This window comes from Pleurodeles waltl, chromosome 10 (assembly GCF_031143425.1).
Source record: "Pleurodeles waltl isolate 20211129_DDA chromosome 10, aPleWal1.hap1.20221129, whole genome shotgun sequence".
NCBI classification, from domain to species: domain Eukaryota; kingdom Metazoa; phylum Chordata; class Amphibia; order Caudata; family Salamandridae; genus Pleurodeles; species Pleurodeles waltl.
In genome coordinates, this window is record NC_090449.1 from 89,063,243 (window position 1) to 89,076,454 (window position 13,212).

At 47.8% G+C, this 13,212-nt stretch overlaps 1 protein-coding gene across 1 annotated transcript in view; it reads right to left on the minus strand.

The window, feature by feature from the left end:
- Nucleotides 1–13,212, minus strand: part of TEKT4 (tektin 4) — a 79,157-nt gene that overhangs the window by 47,302 nt on the left and 18,643 nt on the right. The gene's annotated exons all lie outside the window — the stretch shown is intronic.

Below are 13,212 nucleotides of genomic sequence, written 5' to 3' on the forward strand. Positions count from 1 at the left end.
GGTGGGCAGTAGTAAAGGGAAGTAAGGGTAATTTTAGGGATTGTGCTGGATAGAGGTAAAGGAGTTAAAGGTAATTTTAGGATTAAATGGTGGGTAGAGGTAAAGCGAGGAAAGGGTAATTTTAGGGTTTAGGGGGTTAAGTGATAAAAAGAAGTAGAGGTAATCTTAGGATTTAGGGATAAGTAGAGGTAAAGGGTGTAAGGGTAACTTTAGGGTTCACTGTGAATAGTGGTAAAGGGTGGTAAGGAGTAAATGAAGAACATGGAGGATTTGGGGGTCCCCCAAAAATAAACAATTAAAATAATTGCATGCATGTTAAAGTGATTTTTCCATGGAAAGTGTTACTAATTGATTTCTGGAGTGTGTCCTTTTTATGAACAGCTATAAAAATGTTTGCACAGTGTTCCAGTCTGACTGTACTAACATATATATTTTGAAAGCATTTATTTTATCTTAAATATTGACTCTTTTTCCATACTTTTTGGCAGCCTATCTTATATTGTGTGTAATACATGAATACAATAATGACTTATATATGTACAGTGCTTTCTGATGCAGGATTGGACCTCATAGCACTATAAATAAACAAGTGATTATTTCCCACTGCACCAATCGGGATTGCATTCCGTGACTCGGACATATGCTGTGATAGAATTAACGGAGTTTCATAGCTTAAAAGAGTGTTTTTCCCACTGGTTAGTTTAACTCATGACTCAATTCACCAAAATGTTAGGAGTAGCGAAAGTGACATCACACCCCCTTTGACCTTCAATTTCACACTCACATTCTTACAGATACACATTTACACTTATAAACATACTCTCTCACACATGAACACAAACTCTCCTGCAAGCATGCACACAACATACATTTGAAACCATGTGCTTAACTTAGCTGCCAGGGAAGGATACATTCCCGCTAAGTGTACTCCATTTTTTATTACTCTAACAGTGAATAATGAAACATTATTCCTTATTAGTGTGTTATAAAAAACATTGTGAGAAAATAGAATGGAGCCCCAACCGACGTCGATAAGGACGAGCTGCCACCAGCACTTAATATGAGCAGGTGGTTTGCGGTGCGGGGCACTGGCACTTATTTTTGAGGGCCAGCACTTGATTTTCTGCATCAGACATTTAGGCCCATATTTATACTTTTTTTGCGCCGCATTTGTGTCGTTTTTTGACGCAAAAACGGCGCAAACTTGCAAAATGCCATTGTATTTTGTAGGTTTGCGCCGTTTTGCGTCAAAAAGCGGCGCAAATGCGGCGCTAAAAAAAGTATAAATATGGGCCTTACTGTGAGCAAAAGAGATATGGGAAAGGCAGGCGAAGAGAAAAGCGAAAAAGGGATGCAAAGGGAGGAAGCTGCAAGAGTGAGCTGAAGGGCAGGGAGTGGCTGTAAATGCATTAAAGAGGCCCGAGATGGCTCGCACATTTAAATGCAGCAGCCCCGTGTTTCAAAAGAGAGCTTTGGGCACGGCACGTCTTTATTTACAAATTAAGCACTGGCTACCACTGTGTTCCTGGCACTGCTTTTGCCACCTCTGCAGCCAGGGGTCGCAACTGCAACCCCTGGCGACCCCTACATGACGTTCATTGTTTAACTTTATTACATTTTTCATTTAAGTCATGCTACCTTAACCAAATCTTCTTGATGCGATAGCTCTGCCCTCTTAAACAAATTGTTCAGACTACATGAGCTTTTGCATACTTACATAATATACAATCAGTTAATAAGGACAGAAAGTCTTGAGCACCGCTTAAAAGGAGATTGTCCTGATCGTCTTTCGCCACTGAGAGGCAGCATAACATAAGGAATGATACAGTGTCACTCCTATGAGAATGCAATTTGTAATATCTTAATAGTAGGAACGAAAAACAGAATTGATTTTGAAGTGTGCAGTAGTAGAGTCGACATGGTGAGACGTCTATGGCTCGTCAGTGGAGACGCCAACCTTCCAATGGCAGGAAGTGTGGGTCAGGCATGTAGGACGAGGCGACACGAAGTGAGTCTATGGAAAGCAGCAAATAGGCAGCCAAAATCACGAAACGGATCCTCAAACTACGTGCAGAGAATGCAATCTCCGACAGAGCGTCCTTTCATGGTTCCCGAAACTCGCTTATTCTAATAGAAGTGCGCCTAGAAAGCTGCGCAAGGCTACACCTGCGAGTGCTGAAGTAATTTCCCTTTGGGAGTCATATTCCCCCTCTACACAGCACAGCATAGAATTGCCGTGCATCTTGTAAAGAGCTTCTCTTGGCGGGAATAACTGTATGGCCGTTTCTAGGGTGGGAAAGGGTTGGATCAGGGCTTGAGAAACTAGACCTGTGAACAGTGGTACTGGGACAATTTTCCACATGAGAGTGCTGGCCTTTGGCGACACCACACACATGCCAAAGGAGCTAGCAAAACCGATGTCACGGCGGAGCCCCTAAGCCTTTCCAAGGCGCTAGATAGATTTTCAGGATCTGAAAAGTAATCCTTAGCAGGACCTTCAAAAGTATTTATGTGCTCATTGGACACATTTTGTGCTGCCTTGAGTCTGTAACCTTCCACACTAGGCCTCAATGCGCTCTGCGTGAATTTCACCCAGTTTCTTCAGTTTGTAAGAATGGAGAAAGAAAGCAGCTGTCTGCAGGAAGGTCATGGAGGGTGAAGCTGGACCAGCTCGTCCGCAGTTCAGCCCAAGCAGCTATTTCTGGTTAGGGAACCACCGGGCTGGTATCTTAGCTTGATGTGAGGCATTTCTATGTTCAGGTCAGATAAAGAAAAATGGGAAAAAGCTGCAAAAAGTAGTATGTTTTGCTTTCAAATGTAAACATAAATACAGGACATTTACATATGTTTAAAATCCTAGATTAGTTAGGAGCTACTACTTTTATAGGATTTATGTAAAATCTTTTATACTCATTCCTAGCTGTTAGTTCTGCTTCTGTTTACATTACTGGTCGTTTACAACTCTTGTAAACATATGTAAAATGCTGTTAAAGTGGTCTTATCTCACATTGTATATTTATGTTTACATTTCAGAGCAAAACATACTAACCCTGCCTTTGATGTATAGGGAAGCGTTACAGCTCTTTCAGTTTTAATTGAAAATGATTATCAGCAAAAAAGCGAACACGAAGGTTTGTTTTTAGTCGCAACATATTTAACCTTTCTTTCAATGAAGGATATCAGCTTGAACCAACAGTGATTAAGAAACCAAATCAAAAAAGTCCTTAAAAAATTATTTACTTTTTCTACGTGAGAAATGCCCCTTTTTTATTTAATTAAACAGCCATGTATTCAGCTGGAAGAATACAGCTGACCATAAATAAATGTTCAGCTCCTGATCAGATGGATTACGTTTCTACAGTGAAAATGGCCATTGAAAGCACTGCCGGTGCCTCTCTTCTAAAGATAATAATTATCATTTTAAAAAGTGTGCAACAGAGTTGAATGGGGCTGTAACACCTGCTGCACCCCACCTTCCAGCATCACTGCCTTGGAAATCCCCCTTTCCACCTCCACAGTGGGATGTGTGACTGCAGATCCTTCCACATTTGTGGTGAAGAACTGTTCAGTAGTGATCCCATTTACACCTGCCGGAAATCCATTTGTGAAATGTTAGCAGGTGTAAACAAAGGTTTTTTCGTTCATGAAAGTTAGCCCTGAAAGCCTTAGAGTGCTCAACCCCCAACTTTTTGCCTGCCTCCCTCCGTTTTTTCTGATACTCTTTTTGCTGGTTTTAGGTCTCTGCACACTTTACCACTGCCGTCCAGTGCTAAAGTGCATATGTTCTCTCCCCTAAACATGGCAACATTGGTTCCGACCCAATTGGTATCATTAATTTACTTGTAAGTCTCTAGTAAAGTGCACTACATGTGCCCAGGCCCTGTAAATTAAATGCTATTAGTGGGGCTGCAGCAATGATTGTGCCACCCACATAAGTAGTCCCTTAACCATGTCTCTGGCCTGCCATTGCAAGGCATGTGTGTAAGGAAATGCCTCCTTGGCATGGTTACCCCCTGACTTTTTGCCTTTGCTGATGCTAAGTTTTGATTTGAAAGTGTGCTGAGGCCTGCTAACCAGGCCCCAGCACCAGTGTTCTTTCCCTAACCTGTACTTTTGTTTCCACAATTGGCACACCCTGGCATCCAGGTAAGTGTCCCTTGTAACTGGTACCCCTGGTACCAAGGGCCCTGATGCCAGGGAAGGTCTCTAAGGGCTGCAGCATATGTTATGCCACCCTGGGGACCCCTCACTCAGCACAGACACACTGCTTGCCAGCTTGTGTGTGCTGGTGAGGACAAAACGAGTAAGTCGACATGGCACTCCCCACAGGGTGCCATGCCAACCTCACACTGCCTATGCAGTATAGATAAGTCACCCCTCTAGCAGGCCTTACAGCCCTAAGGCAGGGTGCACTATACCATAGGTGAGGGCACCAGTGCATGAGCACTGTGCCCCTACAGTGTCTAAGCAAGACCTTAGACATTGTAAGTGCAGGGTAGCCATAAGAGTATATGGTCTGGGAGTCTGTCAAACACGAACTCCACAGCACCATAATGGCTACACTGAAAACTGGGAAGTTTGGTATCAAACTTCTCAGCACAATAAATGCACACTGATGCCAGTGTACATTTTATTGTAACCTACACCCCAGAGGGCACCTTAGAGGTGCCCCCTGAAACCTTAACCAACTACCCGTGTAGGCTGACTGGTTTTAGCAGCCTGCCACACTCGAGACATGTTGCTGGCCTCATGGGGAGAGTGCCTTTGTCACTCTGTGGCTAGTAACAAAGCCTGTACTGGGTGGAGATGCTTATCACCTCCCCCTTGCAGGAACTGTAACACCTGGCGGTGAGCCTCAAAGGCTCACCCCCTTTGTTACAGCTCCCCAGGGCATTCCAGCTAGTGGAGTTGCCCGCCCCCTCCGGCCACGGCCCTACTTTTGGCGGCAAGGCCGGAGGAGATAATGAGAAAAACAAGGAGGAGTCACTGGCCAGTCAGGACAGCCCCTAAGGCAACCTGAGCTGAGGTGACTCTGACTTTTAGAAATCCTCCATCTTGCAGATGCATGATTCCCCCAATAGGGATAGGAATGTGACCCCCCTCCCCTTGGGAGGAGGCAAAAAGAGGGTGTAGCCACCCTCAGGGCTAGTAGCCATTGGCTACTGCCCTCCCAGACCTAAACACACCCCTAAATTCTGTATTTAGGGGCTCCCCTGAACCTAGGAACTCAGATTCCTGCCACCTAAGAAGAAGAGGACTGCAAAGCTGAAAAACCCTGCAGAGAAGACGGAGACACCAACTGCTTTGGCCCCAGCTCTACCGGCGTGTCTCCCCACTTCTAAAGACACTGCTCCAGCGACACTTTCCCCAGGGACCAGCGACCTCTGAACTGAATCCTCAGAGGACTGCCCTGCTCTAGAAGGACCAAGAAACTCCCGAGGACAGCGGCCCTGTTCACCCAAGACTGCAACTTTGTTTCAAGAGAGCAACTTTAAAACAACTTGCGTTTCCCGCCGGAAGCGTGAGACTTGCTACTCTGCACCCGACGCCCCCGGCTCGACTTGTGGAGAAACAAAACTTCAGGGAGGACTCCCCGGCAACTGCAAGACCGTGAGTAGCCAGAGTGGCCCCCCCCAAGCCCCCACAGCGACGCCTGCAGATGGAATCCCGAGGATCCCCCTGACCGCGACTGCCTGCTTCCCAGATCCCGACGCCTGGTAAAGACTCTGCACCGCAGCCCCCAGGACCTGAAAGATCGGAACTCCAGTGCAGGAGTAACCCCCAGAAGGCCCTCTCCCTTGCCCAGGTGGTGGCTACCCCGAGGAGCCCCCCCCCCTTGCCTGCCTGCATTGCTGAAGAGACCCCTTGGTCTCCCATTGATTTCTATTGGAAACTCGACGCGTGTTTGCACACTGCACCCGGCCGCTCCCGTGCTGCTGAGGGTGTACTTTCTGTGCTGACTTGTGTCCCCCCCGGTGCCCTACAAAATCCCCCTGGTCTGCCCTCCGAAGACGCGGGTACTTACCTGCTGGCAGACTGGAACCGGGGCACCCCCTTCTCCATTGAAGCCTAGGCGTTTTGGGCACCACTTTGACCTCTGCACCTGACCGGCCCTGAGCTGCTGGTGTGGTAACTTTGGGGTTGCTCTGAACCCCCAACGTTGGGCTACCTTGGACCCAAACTTGAACCCCGTAGGTGGTTTACTTACCTGCAAAAACTAACTAACTCTTACTCCCCCCGGGAACTGTTGAAAATTGCACTATGTCTAGTTTTAAAATAGCTATATGTGATTTATTTGAAAACTGTGTATGCTATTTTGATTATTCAAAGTTCCTAAAGTACCTACCTGCAATACCTTTCATTTGAAGTATTACATGTAAAATCTGAACCTGTGGTTCTTAAAATAAACTAAGAAAATATATTTTTCTATACAAAAACCTATTGGCCTGGAATTGTCTCAGAGTGTGTGTTCCTCATTTGTTGCTTGTGTGTGTACAACAAATGCTTAACACTACTCCTTGGATAAGCCTACTGCTCGACCACACTACCACAAAATAGAGCATTAGTATTATCTCTTTTTGCAACTATCTTACCTCTAAGGGGAACCCTTGGACTCTGTGCATACTATTCCTTACTTTGAAATAGTGCATACAGAGCCAACTTCCTACATTGGTGGATCAGCGGTGGGGTACAAGACTTTGCATTTGCTGGACTCCTCAGCCAATACCTGATCACACGACTAAATTCCAAAAATTGTCGTTAGAAACTGATTTTTGAAATTTGAGCTATTTTTCTAAATTTTTTAAAGTCCTGCTAGGGCCTTGTGTTAGTCCCTGTTAGCATTTCTTTTAGAGTTAAAAAGTTTTGTGAAAGTTTGAATTAAGTTCTAGAGATAGTTTTAGATTCTTAAAAAGTATTCCAACTTTTAGAAACATAGGGGCTCATTCACCGCCGGGGATGCGGGAGCACCGCCAACAGGTTGGCAGTGCCCCGCAGGGCATTCTGACCGCGGCGGTTTGGCCGCGGTCAGAACAGGAAAACCGGCGGTCTCCCGCCGGTTTTCCGATGCCCTGAGGAATCCTCCATGGCGGCGCAGCTTGCTGCGCCGCCATAGGGATTCCGACACCCCATACCGTCATCCTGTTCCTGGCGGTTCGCCCGCCAGGAACAGGATGGCGGTATGGGGTGTCGTGGGGCCCCCATAAGAGGGCCCCACAAAGAATTTCAGTGTCTGCTCAGCAGACACTGAAATTCGCGACGGGTGCAACTGCACCCGTCGCACCTTCCCACTCCGCCGGCTCCATTCGGAGCCGGCTTCCTCGTGGGGAGGGGTTTCCCGCTGGGCTGGCGGGCGGCCTTCTGGCGGTCGCCCGCCAGCCCAGCGGGAAAGCCAGAATGGCCTCCGCGGTCTTTTGACCGCGGAGCGGCCATATGGTGGCTCCCTCCAGGCGGGCGGCTCCCGCCGCCCGCCGGGGTCAGAATGAACCCCATAATGTCTGGTGCAGAAGAGAATGTGTTGGAACTCGACCTCACACCTTACCTCTATCTTAAGATGAGGGAGCTATGGTCTCTCTGCAAAATAAAGAAAATCCCAGTTGGCTTAAGACCCTCCAAACAACAGCTCCAGGAGCTGCTGGCAGAGTTTGAAAAAGCCAACCCCTCTGAGGATGACCTCCCAGAGGATGAAGTTAGTGACGTGGAGGAGCCCCCCCCCTCCAGTCCTAATTAGGGAGATCAGGGCCCCTCAAGCCCTGTCTCCAACTATAATAGTCAGAGATGCTGCTTCCCTCACAGGAGGGTCCAGCACCTCTGTAATCACTGAGGAGAGCCTCAGTGAAGATGACCTCCTGTTAGCCAGGATGGCCAAAAGATTGGCTTTAGAGAGACAGCTCCTAGCCATAGAAAGGGAAAGACAAGAGATGGGTTTTGGTCCCATCCATGGTGGCAGCAACATAAATAGGGTCAGAGATTCTCCTGACATGTTGAAAATCCCTAAAGGGATTGTAACTAAATATGAAGATGGTGCTGACATCACCAAATGGTTCACAGCTTTTGAGAGGGCTTGTGCAACCAGAAAAGTAAACAGATCTCACTGGGGTGCTCTCCTTTGGGAAATGTTCACTGGAAAGTGTAGGGATAGACTCCTCACACTCTCTGGAAAAGATGCAGAATCTTATGACCTCATGAAGGGCACCCTGATTGAGGGCTTTGGATTCTCCACTGAGGAGTATAGAATTAGATTCAGGGGGGCTCAAAAAACCTCGAGCCAGACCTGGGTTGATTTTGTGGACTACTCAGTGAAAACACTGGATGGTTGGATTCAAGTCAGTGGTGTAAATGATTATGATGGGCTGTACAATTTATTTGTGAAAGAACACCTATTAAGTAATTGTTCAAATGATAAACTGCATCAGCATCTGGTAGACCTAGGACCAATTTCTCCCCAAGAATTGAGAAAGAAGGCGGACCATTGGGTCAAGACTAGGGTGACCAAGACTTCCACAGGGGGTGACCAAAAGAAAGGGGTCACAAAGCCTCCCCACGGGAAGAGTGTTGAGACATCCAAAAACAAAAATAGTAAAGAGTCTTCTACAGGCCCCCAAAAACCTGCACAGGAGGGTGGGCCCAGAGCCTCTTCACAAAACAATTTTGGGTACAAGGGTAAAAACTTTGATCCCAAAAAGGCCTAGTGTTGTAGCTGTAATCAGCCTGGACACCAAACTGGAGACAAGGCCTGTCCCAAGAAAAGTACCACTTCTAACTCCACTCCAGCTAAAACTGGAATGGCTAGTCTCCAAGTGGGATCAACAGTGTGCCCAGAGCAAATCAGGTGTCACACTGACGCTACATTAGTCTCTGAGGGTGGGGTGGATTTAGCCACACTGGCTGCCTGGCCTCCTAACATGCAAAAATACTGGCAGCAGCTCTTAATTAATGGGACAAGTGTAGAAGGCCTGAGGGATACAGGTGCCAGTGTCACTATGGTGACAGAGAAACTGGTTTCCCCTGGTCAATACCTGGCTGGACAAATTTATCCAGTCACCAACGCTGACAATCAGACTAAAGTACATCCCATGGCTATGGTAACTTTAGAGTGGGGAGGGGTCAATGGCCTGAAACAGGTGGTGGTCTCCTCAAATATCCCAGTAGACTGATTGCTTGGAAATTACCTGGAGTCCTCAGAATGGGCTGAGGTAGAATTGAAAACCCATGCAGCCATGCTGGGTATCCCTGAACTGGTGTGTGTCAAGACAAGGGCACAGTGCAAGGCTCAGGGTGAAAAAGTAGAGTTGGAGCCTGGAAAAAGGGCCCAGCCTACCAAGAGAAAAGGAAAGACAACTGGGAAACCAGCTGCAACACAACAACAAAAAGAGAACCTCTCTTCCCAGGAAGAAGTTCTGCCCTCTGAGGGAACTGAGCCTATGGAGTTAGAACCTTATCAGGTTGAGCTCCTAGGCCCAGGGGGACCCTCAAGGGAGAAGTTGTGTAAGGGGCAAGAAACCTGTCCCTCTCTTGAAGGCCTTAGGCAGCAAGCTGCTGAAGAGTCCAACGGCAAGAAAACTGGAACACATAGGGTCTATTGGGAAGATGGACTCCTTTACACTGAGGCAAGAGATCCCAAACCTGGTGCCACTAGGAGAGTGGTAGTGCCTCAGGAGTTTAGGGAGTTCATACTGACCTTAGCCCATAATATTCCTCTAGCTGGGCATTTGGGACAAACCAAGACGTGGGAGAGACTAGTCAACCACTTCTACTGGCCCAACATGTCCCAGAAAGTCAAGGAGGTTTGTGTCTCCTGTACCACCTGTCAAGCCAGTGGTAAGACAGGTGGACACCCAAAGGCCCCCCTCATTCCACTTCCAGTGGTGGGGGTTCCCTTTGAAAGAGTGGGTGTGGACATAGTGGGTCCACTTGAACCTCCCACAGCCTCAGGGAACATGTACATACTAGTAGTAGTGGATCATGCTACTAGATACCCTGACGCTATTCCCCTTAGGTCGACTACTGCCCCTGCAGTAGCCAAGGCCCTCATTGGTATTTTTACCAGAGTGGGTTTTCCTAAGGAGGTAGTGTCTGACAGAGGTACCAACTTCATGTCAGCATACCTGAAACACATGTGGAATGAGTGTGGAGTGACTTATAAATTCACTACACCATACCATCCACAAACTAATGGCCTTGTTGAGAGATTCAACAAGACATTAAAAGGCATGATCATGGGGCTCCCTGAAAAACTCAAAAGCATGTCCTCTTGCCATGTCTGCTTTTCGCTTACATAGAGGTGTCTCAGAAGGGAGTAGGGTTCTCACCCTTTGAACTTCTGTTTGGCCACCCTGTAAGGGGACCACTAGCTCTTGTGAAAGAAGGCTGGGAGAGACCTCTTCATGAGCCTAAACAAGACATAGTGGACTATGTACTTGGCCTACGTTCAAGGATGGCAGAGTACATGGAAAAGGCAAGTAAAAACCTTGAGGCCAGCCAACAGCTCCAGAAGTTTTGGTATGACCAAAAGGCTGCAATGGTTGAATTTCAACCAGGGCAGAAAGTCTGGGTTATGGAGCCTGTGGCTCCCAGGGCACTTCAGGACAAATGGAGTGGCCCTTACCCAGTACTAGAAAAGAAGAGTCAGGTCACCTACCTGGTGGACCTAGGCACTAGCAGGAGCCCCAAGAGGGTGATCCATGTGAACCGCCTTAAGCTCTTCCATGACAGGGCTGATGTGAATCTGTTGATGGTAACAGATGAGGACCAGGAAGCTGAGAGTGAACCTCTCCCTGATCTCCTCTCCACAAACCCTAAAGATGGCTCAGTTGATGGAGTGATCTACTCAGACACCCTCTCTAGCCAACAGCAATCTGACTGTAGGAAGGCCCTGCAACAGTTTGCTGAGCTCTTTTCCCTAACCCCTGGTCAGACACACCTGTGTACCCATGATGTGGACACAGGAGACAGCATGCCTGTCAAAAACAAAATATTCAGACAGTCTGACCAAGTTAAGGAAAGCATCAAGGTGGAAGTCCACAAGATGCTGGAATTGGGAGTCATTGAGCACTCTGACAGCCCCTGGGCCAGCCCAGTGGTCTCAGTCCCCAAACCTCACACCAAAGATGGAAAAAGAGAGATGAGGTTTTGTGTGGACTACAGAGGACTTAATTCTGTCACCAAGACAGATGCCCATCCCGTTCCAAGGGCCGATGAACTGATTGATAAATTAGGTGCTGCCAAATTCTTAAGTACCTTTGACTTAACAGCAGGGTACTGGCAAATCGAAATGGCACCAGGAGCAAAAGAAAAGACAGCATTCTCCACACCTGATGGGCATTATCAGTTTACTGTTATGCCCTTTGGTGTAAAGAATGCCCCTGCCACCTTCCAAAGGTTGGTGAATCAAGTCCTTGCTGGTTTGGAGTCCTTTAGTGCAGCTTATCTTGACGATATTGCTGTCTTTAGCTCCAGCTGGCAGGATCACCTGGTCCACCTGAAGAAGGTTTTGAAGGCTCTGCAATCGGCAGGCCTCTCTATCAAGGCATCCAAATGCCAGATAGGGCAGGGAACTGTGGTTTACTTGCGACACCTTGTAGGCCAAGTTCAGCCACTCCAGCCTAAGATCCAGAGTATTCTGGACTGGGCAGCTCCAAAAACCCAGACTCAAGTCAGGGCATTCCTTGGCTTGACTGGGTACTACAGGAGGTTTGTGAAGGGATATGGATCAATAGTGACAGCCCTCACAGAACTTACCTCCAAGAAGATGCCCAAGAAAGTAAACTGGACTGTAGAATGCCAACAGGCCTTTGACACCCTGAAACAAGCAATGTGCACAGCACCAGTTGTAAAAGCTCCAGATTACTCCAAGCAGTTCATTGTGCAGACAGATGCCTCTGAACATGGGATAGGGGCAGTTTTGTCCCAAACAAATGATGATGGCCTTGACCAGCCTGTTGCTTTCATTAGCAGGAGGTTACTCCCCAGGGAGCAGCGTTGGAGTGCCATTGAGAGGGAGGCCTTTGCTGTGGTTTGGTCCCTGAAGAAGCTGAGACCATACCTCTTTGGTACTCACTTTGTAGTTCAAACTGACCACAGACCTCTCAAATGGCGGATGCAAATGAAAGGTGAAAATCCAAAACTGTTGAGGTGGTCCATCTCCCTACAGGGAATGGAATTTATAGTGGAACACAGACCTGGGACTGCCCATGCCAATGCAGATGGCCTTTCCAGGTTCTTCCACTTAGAAAATTAAGACTCTCTTGGGAAAGGTTAGTCTCATCCTCTTTCGTTTGGGGGGGGGGTGTAAGGAAATGCCTCCTTGGCATGGTTACCCCCTGACTTTTTGCCTTTGCTGATGCTAAGTTTTGATTTGAAAGTGTGCTGAGGCCTGCTAACCAGGCCCCAGCACCAGTGTTCTTTCCCTAACCTGTACTTTTGTTTCCACAATTGGCACACCCTGGCATCCAGGTAAGTCCCTTGTAACTGGTACCCCTGGTACCAAGGGCCCTGATGCCAGGGAAGGTCTCTAAGGGCTGCAGCATATGTTATGCCACCCTGGGGACCCCTCACTCAGCACAGACACACTGCTTGCCAGCTTGTGTGTACTGGTGAGGACAAAACAAGTAAGTCGACATGGCACTCCCCACAGGGTGCCATGCCAACCTCACACTGCCTATGCTGTATAGATAAGTCACCCCTCTAGCAGGCCTTACAGCCCTAAGGCAGGGTGCACTATACCATAGGTGAGGGCACCAGTGCATGAGCACTGTGCCCCTACAGTGTCTAAGCAAGACCTTAGACATTGTAAGTACAGGGTAGCCATAAGAGTATATGGTCTGGGAGTCTGTCAAACACGAACTCCACAGCACCATAATGGCTACACTGAAAACTGGGAAGTTTGGCATCAAACTTCTCAGCACAATAAATGCACACTGATGCCAGTGTACATTTTATTGTAACCTACACCCCAGAGGGCACCTTAGAGGTGCCCCCTGAAACCTTAACCAACTACCCGTGTAGGCTGACTGGTTTTAGCAGCCTGCCACACTCGAGACATGTTGCTGGCCACATGGGGAGAGTGTCTTTGTCACTCTGTGGCTAGTAACAAAGCCTGTACTGGGTGGAGATGCTTATCACCTCCGCCTTGCAGGAACTGTAACACCTGGTGGTGAGCCTCAAAGGCTCACCCCCTTTGTTACAGCACCCCAGGGCATTCCAGCTAGTGGA